Source organism: Schistocerca gregaria, chromosome 3 (assembly GCF_023897955.1).
Source record: "Schistocerca gregaria isolate iqSchGreg1 chromosome 3, iqSchGreg1.2, whole genome shotgun sequence".
NCBI classification, from domain to species: domain Eukaryota; kingdom Metazoa; phylum Arthropoda; class Insecta; order Orthoptera; family Acrididae; genus Schistocerca; species Schistocerca gregaria.
Genome location: NC_064922.1, coordinates 309,881,952 through 309,890,267, shown reverse-complemented (window position 1 = coordinate 309,890,267; position 8,316 = coordinate 309,881,952). Strand labels below are relative to the sequence as shown.

At 39.2% G+C, this 8,316-nt stretch overlaps 1 non-coding gene across 1 annotated transcript; it reads right to left on the bottom strand.

The window, feature by feature from the left end:
- Positions 1 to 7,860: 7,860 nt before the first annotated feature.
- Trnat-ugu (transfer RNA threonine (anticodon UGU)) lies at positions 7,861 to 7,934 on the bottom strand. The gene has a single exon. It is a non-coding gene; the product is annotated as a tRNA-Thr (tRNA).
- Positions 7,935 to 8,316: the final 382 nt, after the last annotated feature.

Sequence of the window (8,316 nt, the reverse complement as noted above, 5' to 3'; positions counted from 1 at the left end):
ATTTGTGGGTCTTTTGTTAGTAAAACTAAGTGGCCTAAGGAAATTGTTATAACTAAAACAGCATAAACGACCTCAAGCAATATAGAGAAAAATCCTTGATTGTTCAAAGAGGTCCGCTAATGGTATTACCGAAGACTTGAAGACGTTGAACAAGATTATTAATGAGGACATGGTTGATTCACATGGAGAAGATACGAACTTCCATATTAGAAACCTGATTTCACGAAATAACTATTCTAGAGAGGGTTATGTAAATGAGACTTCGAGGGAAGAGATCTGTGCTCTTATTGAAAGTATGATGATTCTCAGAGCTTGCATGTCATACAGACGGTTCTTATTTCTCCTCAGAAATATGAGATTTGATGATAAAGTGACAAGAACACAATGGTGTGAGAAGTTAAGTTAGCAGCGATCAGGTCATATTTCGATAAATTTGTTACAAATTGTGAAGTAAGCTATAGTTTGAGACAGTTTGCAGTCATAGATGAGTTGCTAACAGCATTACTGATAGAATGGGATTGTCAGGATCAGTATCTAATGCCCTTGAATGTCTGAAACTAGCCTTTACAAGTAGCTTCAAGTACATGAATATGTCACTCACATCACCAAAAGAAATAACTTCCATAATAAAATCTTTAAAAAAAGCATTCTAGTGGTTATGATGAAATATCAACAAAGTTAATTAAGGCATGTTCTTGTGAGTTTAGTACAATTCTAAGTTACTTGTGTAACCAGTCAATTCTAACTGGAACATTTCCTGACTGGCTGAAATATGCAGATGTTAAGCCTCTATTCAAGAAAGGGGATAAAGAGATGCCATCAAACTACAGACCGATTTCACTTTTGCCAGCATTCTCAAAAATTTTAGAAAAAGTAATCTACAGGCTGCTTCTCAACCATCTGACCACAAATAACATATAATCAAGAACACAGTTTGGATTTGTGAAGGGTTCTGATATCGAAAAGGCTATTTACACCTACAGTGAAAATGTACTTAATTCATTAAATAACAAGTTACAAGCAGCAGGTATTTTCTGTGATTTGTCAAAGGCATTCGATTGTGTAAACCACAACATCCTTTTAAATAAATTAGAATTCTATGGTATCATGGGCAGTGCTGCAAAATGGTTCAAGTCATACCTCGCTAACAGGAAACAAAGGGTGTCAGTGCAAGGGATTAGTGAATTAAGTCATCAGTCATCATCAGAATGGGAAGGAATTACATGTGGTGTCCCGCAAGGATCCATCTTAGGGCCATTGCTTTTTCTTGTGTACATTAATGATCTCTCATCAGTTACACTGCCAGAAGCAGAGTTCGTTTTGTTTGCAGATGACACAAGTATTGCAATAAATAGCATGTCGAATGTAGTTCTAGGAAGATCTGCTAATGACATTTTCATGGATATTAATAAATGTTTTAAAGCCAACTCACTGACATTAAACTTCGAAAAGTCTCACTATATGCAATTCAGAACCTGTAAGAGGTTCCCACCTAGAATATGCATAAAGTACGAAGAAGAGCAGATAGAAGAGGTTGACAGTCTTAAATTCTTGGGATTACAACTTGATAATAAATTCAGTTGGGAGGAGCACACCACAGAACTGCAGAAACGCCTTAACAAATCTGTATTTGCAATTCGAGTGTTAGCAGACATAGGCGACATAAAAGTGAAAATGCGTGCATACTTTGCCTACTTTCATTCCATAATGTCATATGGCATAATATTTTGGGGTAACTCTTCAAGTCAAACAAAAGTTTTCAGAGTCCTAAGGCGTGTAATACGTATTATTTGTGGAGTAAACTCACGGACGTCTTGTAGAAACCTCTTCAAAGAACTGGGTATACTAACTACTGCCTCTCAGTATATTTCCTCCTTAATGAAATTTGTCCTAAGTAATATATCTCTTTTTCCAACAAACAGCTCAGTTCATACATACAATACCAGGAACAAAAATGATCTGCACAAGAACTTAAAAGCACTTACTTTAGTTCAAAAAGGGGTCCACTACTCAGGAACACTCATCTTCAATAATTTGCCAGCAAACATAAAAAATTTAGTTACAAATAGAGATCACTTTAAAAGGAGCCTGAAAGACTTACTAGTGGCCAACTCCTTCTACTCCATTGACGAATTTTTTGATAGAAACAAATGATATGTTGTATATATTTATACTATTAGTATTGTTATTTCAGCTTAAAAAATATATATAAAAAATAAAAAATGGTGACATGTTCCACATCCACGAGAATCTCCTCAACACGGATCTATGGGACGAAAAACTAATCTAATCTAATTAGCTTTATGAGGAAGATGTTGGTTCGGTCATTATATACCAAACATACCAGTCAAGCATAGCTTGAAATTCTTTGCTATTTGCGATGCCAAAACATTTCTGCACTACATCAGTTGAGCTATAGTGTGGAAGACAACCATATGGTCTCTCCAAGGTATCAAATAAACCAAATGATGTTACGTATCGGTTGGCCGAAACAATGAATCGATCCAATCGGATTATTACTTTTGATAATCGGTATACTTCTTATCCAATCTCAGTTTTACGGAAACACATCATTGGAAATCTGAAAGGGGGGCGAGGGGGGAAAAGAAACAGAAATCCCTCCGGAATTCCTCCCGCTAAAACCCAGGAATATTGGGTCTCCACTGTTTGGATACCAAAAACAAATTACAATACTCTCAAGTGTGGCTAAAAAAAAAAAATGTGTTGTTCTGCTTATCACCAGCACAGTGAAGGCACCATTGATAAAGGAACCAACAAACCGCACATCATCATGTACTACAACATGACAAACGGAGGGGTTCATGTAGTCGACCAGATCTGGGGGTGAGTACTCTGTGGCTCGTGTGACTAAAAGATGGACAATAGCTGTATGGTTTGCTTTACTAAATGTTGATGGCATCAATGGCCAAATATTGCTTCATTCCACTGCAGAAAACCCAAGAAAACAAGGGGTATATTTTTGAAACAGCTGTTTCAGCTAGTCATGGAACCTCATTTAGTTACAAGAGTCTACATTCCTAGGCTTGCAAATGACATCAGAATATTTTAGGCACCGTATTAACTGGAAGAATCTCGACAACTGGAAGAGTCTCCAAACAAAAAGGTTACTGCAGTATGTGGGGCAAAAAATTTTTGTTACTATAATTCATTGCTGTCAGTGTCACATGTTTGTGTGCAAAAAGCATTCTCCAATTGTCTGTGAAAAGTGTGCATGTAACACTGTGGACGAGCTGCAGGAACAGGATGGGTAAAATTTGTGTATACATAATGACAGTAATAACACATATAATAAATAATACAACTATGATGCAATAACTGCTGTAGAAGTAATATGCAGTGCGAAATATATGACATGTGTAATGTGAGATTATTATATGTGTTAGAAATTTATTTTCAAATGAAAGAATAAGATACTTTTATTAGACTTTGTAACTACCTAATAAGAACAAATAAAATTCAAACGTTAAGATATATGATTATGTATGTAAAAATACAAAGTATTTTAAGGTAGTATTTTTCGTGCCTCCGTAGAATGCCATGGCTGGTTAACAAGAATCAACCACGCGACCACTGATGTTACAAAAACTGCCGCTACGCTCGAGGGTTAAAAAAAGTAATAATAAAAAAAACTTCAGAAGCTATCACTTGCAACTAACTGCGTAGTTGTAGCTTGCGTAATTCTTTGGAAATAATTTTTTTTAGTCAGGTAAAGACTTATACTCAACATCTGCACTGGAAAACAAGTTCATATACCGAAGAAAACAACTTAACACAGAGTATCGTGCCAAGTGATATTTATTGCAACACTGGTGCTCAACTGACCGCGTACTGCAGCTACAGAAGTTGTCTGTCATTGCCTGATGGCATGATTCTAGTGGCGGTGGGATCTTGCGTTGAAAGTCGACGGACAGTTACTAAAAAAATCCGTGGGCCTACCAAAAACAAGTGTGAAAACCTAAAAAGTGTACAAATAAAAGCTCCTCATTAACAGAAGAGGCGTGGGAAATAGATGATGGAAGAGGGAGCAAGGGATTATAAAGTGTATGGCGGTACAGAATTTTTGCTGACTTAAATTCGAGATTTTTCCCATAAGCTCCAGAGGTGCAAAGTTTTCTGTGCCCCCGTTGTGTATAAAAGAGCAAGCGAGCTGATAATTAATTTTATTGTAAAAGTAACGCTGTTTAAATACTATTTGTGTTTAATTTTTTGTCGGAGGTACTCCTTAGTAGTATACGGCGGTTGGAGTTAGTCAGCAACTCTCGCTGAGTCATAACATGGAGTTATCAACACTGCACGTACTACCGTAATCATCTGCTAAGAGTATTAAACGAGGAGTCACTAATGAAAACTGAAGACAAGAATGCCATTAAAGATGATATTGTAAATCTTGAGAAGTCTGTGAGCTCAGAATTCACTCGATACACTACTCTAAGCAAGTATACAGTAAATGTTGAATCTCATACGAAATCGTCATATATCATTTTGGGAAAGATTAATACAAGCATACTGATTATTAAATAACTTTTTATGAAGAAACCCATGTGAAGGATTTTATTTGATTTTACCACCCAAACTCTTTCAACGGTATATGGCTGCTTGGGCACAAGAAAACTTAGCTCAGACAAATGAGAGCCATGCACATGCAACGTAACATGAAATTAATTTCCACCATTTGATACAATGAATATTGATGACGCTCTCAGGCTTTTCATCGTATAGTCTGCATTGTAGTGGTACTTAAATTGCGTAACAATTGCGGCACCTCACCTGAACCTCTCGATACCAGTAATATTCCATTGTGTTTCTGTAAAGTAGTTGACATATTTCTGAGACAACATTCAGATTTGATTTCATTAATGTAGAAGTACTTTGATACATTGATATGTTTATATTGCAATGATATTATTCTTATGTGTATTCTTTCTTTTGTGACTATGATCTTTGAAGTACTTGTACCTCTTTATTTTTGGGCGCGTAAGTAGTTAATTAGAGAGTCGGACCTTGAGAAAGTCACGTCATGTTGTAAAGACGCATAACGAAGTTAGCTCATAAAATGTGAACTTTAACAGCGAGAAAGATGTTTTCAGGTATGTTTTGTATAGTGAAGTGATGTTTTGTGTGTTACGTGATATTGCAGCAAAAGTAATAAAAAATAAGTGTAACTTAAATTCGGAGTGCTGATTACTTGTTTACATCACCATTGACCTGCAAAAGTGTAATCTTCAAGAATGGTTTGTGAAGCGCATCTACAAAACTTTTGAATATAGCAGAATAAAACCTAGGCCTCTTTGCATCCCAGCTTGGAATCATCACCACCTAGATTTTCGACGATTGAGCCATGATTTTACAACGAGACCAGCGTGGGAAACACGAAAAGATGAGTGCCTAGTTTGTTCATTATTACATGAAATGACTTTATTAACTGTGCTCTAATGACACCTCCCACATAATAACTTTGTTGTTGCCCGAAAATGCAGTATTTAGCAGCGTGAGCAACACCACAATCATTATTAAATTTTGACCTTTGTTGTGGTAGGGTTGTTAGAGCATAAACTTTTACATCCATATTCTGCAAATGAAACTGAACTGCATGACAGAGTGAACTTCTCATTGACCGACGTTCATTCTTTCATATGCTCCAATCGGGTAAGGAATGTGAAAAAAATGACCTCTTCAATGTGTCATCGAGCCCTAAAATTAGTGCTTGCGGCAGCGATCCGTAGGCGACTATAGTATATTCCTAGATTCTTTACGTCGCACTGATTCTCGAAACTTTATAAGTAGGCTCTCGCGAGGCAGATGCACTCCGTTTTAAAATGTCTGCCAGGTCAGCTTGTTCGTAATTTTCGTGACGCTCGTCTGTGAATAACGTAAACCTATGACAGTTCGTGACGCCACTCTTTGTGTCTGTTTTATATTCTTGGTTGGTAAAGGTCCCATACACTTCAGCGATATTCCAGGTTGATTGATTGGTTCATTTTGTGGAAGGTACCAAATAGCGCGATTATTGGTCCCATAGAATTATGGAAGTATGGGCGAGGAGGTCGGCAGTGCCCTTTCAAAGGAACCATCCCGGCATTTGCCTGAAGCAATTTAGGGAAATCACGGAAAACGTAAATCAGGATGGCCGGACGTCGTCCTCCCGAATGGGAGTTCAATGTGCTAACCTTTGCGCCACGTCGCTTGGTTTCTAAGTTGGGTCAAACGAGTGTGTCGATAGCAATCTTCATTGTGAACTGATGGCTTTTCCCCTGCATAATGCCAGAAAACTGGATCACTTCACCTTGCTGATGCAAGAGCTGTCTGTCAACATCGTTGCTGAAGGTTATCACCAGACAGACCGTCAAAATAATGCAAAATTTCAGCTATATCACCTGTGTCTATGTCCACCATGATACTCGTAAAGCCGGCCAGTGTGGCCGAGCGGTTCTAGGCGCTACAGTCTGGAACCGCGCGACCGCTACGGTCGCAGGTTCGAATCCTGCCTCGGGCATGGATGTGTGTGATGTCTTTAGGTTAGTTAGGATAAAATAGTTCTAAGTTCTAGGGGACTGATGACCTTAGAAGTTAAGTCCCATAGTGCTCAGAGCCATTTGAACAATACCGTAAATACTATCTTATTAAAATTATGTGGACGCCTATTAGTGGACATTAATAAGAGGGTGTGCCCACCCTTCCCTTTTATGACGGTTGAAAATCAGTCGGTGACACCTTCGAAGAGATCTCTGAATGGCTTTAGAGGAATGACTGGCTATTCTTCCTCAAGAGCACAAAACCAGAGAAGGAAGTGAATCGAACACTGGGTATCTGAAGGGGAGTCCACATTCTAACTCATCCCAAACGTGTTCCATTAGCTTCAGGACGGTAGTCTGAACAGGCTATACCACTTCTGGATTGTTACTCTCTACAATCCGCTACCTTATGGATGCTGCTTAGTGGCAGGCTGTTTCGACATGTTGGTACAATTAATTATTGTCTCCGAATTGTTCCCGAATTCCATGCAGTACCCAGTACTGTACTATGTGATCGATATCTTCCCAATTTTGCGTTTCTTATGAGTAGTAAGACAACCATATCCCTTAAATAGAAAAATACCTTATCTGTACCTCCACTGTATTTCACTATGCTACACACATAATGCAAGGTAGCGTTCTCCAGAAAGTCGCTAAACCCAAACACTTCCATTCCAATACCACAAAGTATAGCGTGATTCGTCACTCTATAACATTCGTTTCCAGTTATCCACTGCCCAGTGTGGTCGCTGTTTACACCACCTCAGATACCACTTAGCATGAGATGATCGACCATTGTACCCCATTCCTTAAAAAGTCGTTGTGCTACTGGGACTGCAGGTAGTACTTTGGAATTTGTCAGTGATTCCGTTGCTCATTTCGTGCATTTTTTTACAACCAACCTCCGCAATGTTCGACGATGATGTTTATGATGATTGGTGTGTGGGGGTGCTCAACTGCGCGGTTATCAGCGCCCGTACAAATTCCCAACCTTTGATCAGTCCAAACTCGCCACTTTCAGGAATGATAATGAAATTATAAGGACAACACAAACACCCAGTCATCTAGAGGCAGGTGAAAATCCCAAATGTTCGACGATCCTTCTCCGTCAGCACGTGGGGTCTGCCTGGTATTTCTAAAACTATTGTTGTTTCTTCTCGTTTCCACTTCACAGTCACATCACCAACAAGCAACTTGTGCAGCTTTATAATGATTGAAATGTCCCTGATGGACTTGTAACTGAAATGACATCCAATGACTTGTCCACGTTCATAGTTACTGTGTATATGAAGATGGTATCTGTTCTTTCGGACATGTTGAAAATGTGTGCCTCAACCGGGACTCGAACCCGGGATCTCCTGCTTACATGGCAGACGCTCTATCCATCTGAGCCACCGAGGACACAGAGGATAGTGCGACTGCAGGGACTTATCTCTGGCACACCTCCCGTGAGACCCACATTCCCAACTAATATTCCCGCACTATATTCGTAAGACTCCTGCGCATTACGCTCATTACTCACGGCTTTACCGATTCCCCCAAGAGTTCGGGCACTGTTTATGTATCCGCACAGAAGATGGTAAAATGGCCAGTGAGCCTTAACTATATATATATATGAATAGGTTATCTGGTAATGACTGTAATGGGCAGGGGCACTACGAATATAGTGCAGGACAATGAGTTGGGAATGTAGGTCTCACGGGAGGTGTGTCAGACATAAGTGCCTGCAGTCGCACTATCCTCTGTGCCCTCGGTGGCTCAGATGGATAGCCGGCACGGTAGC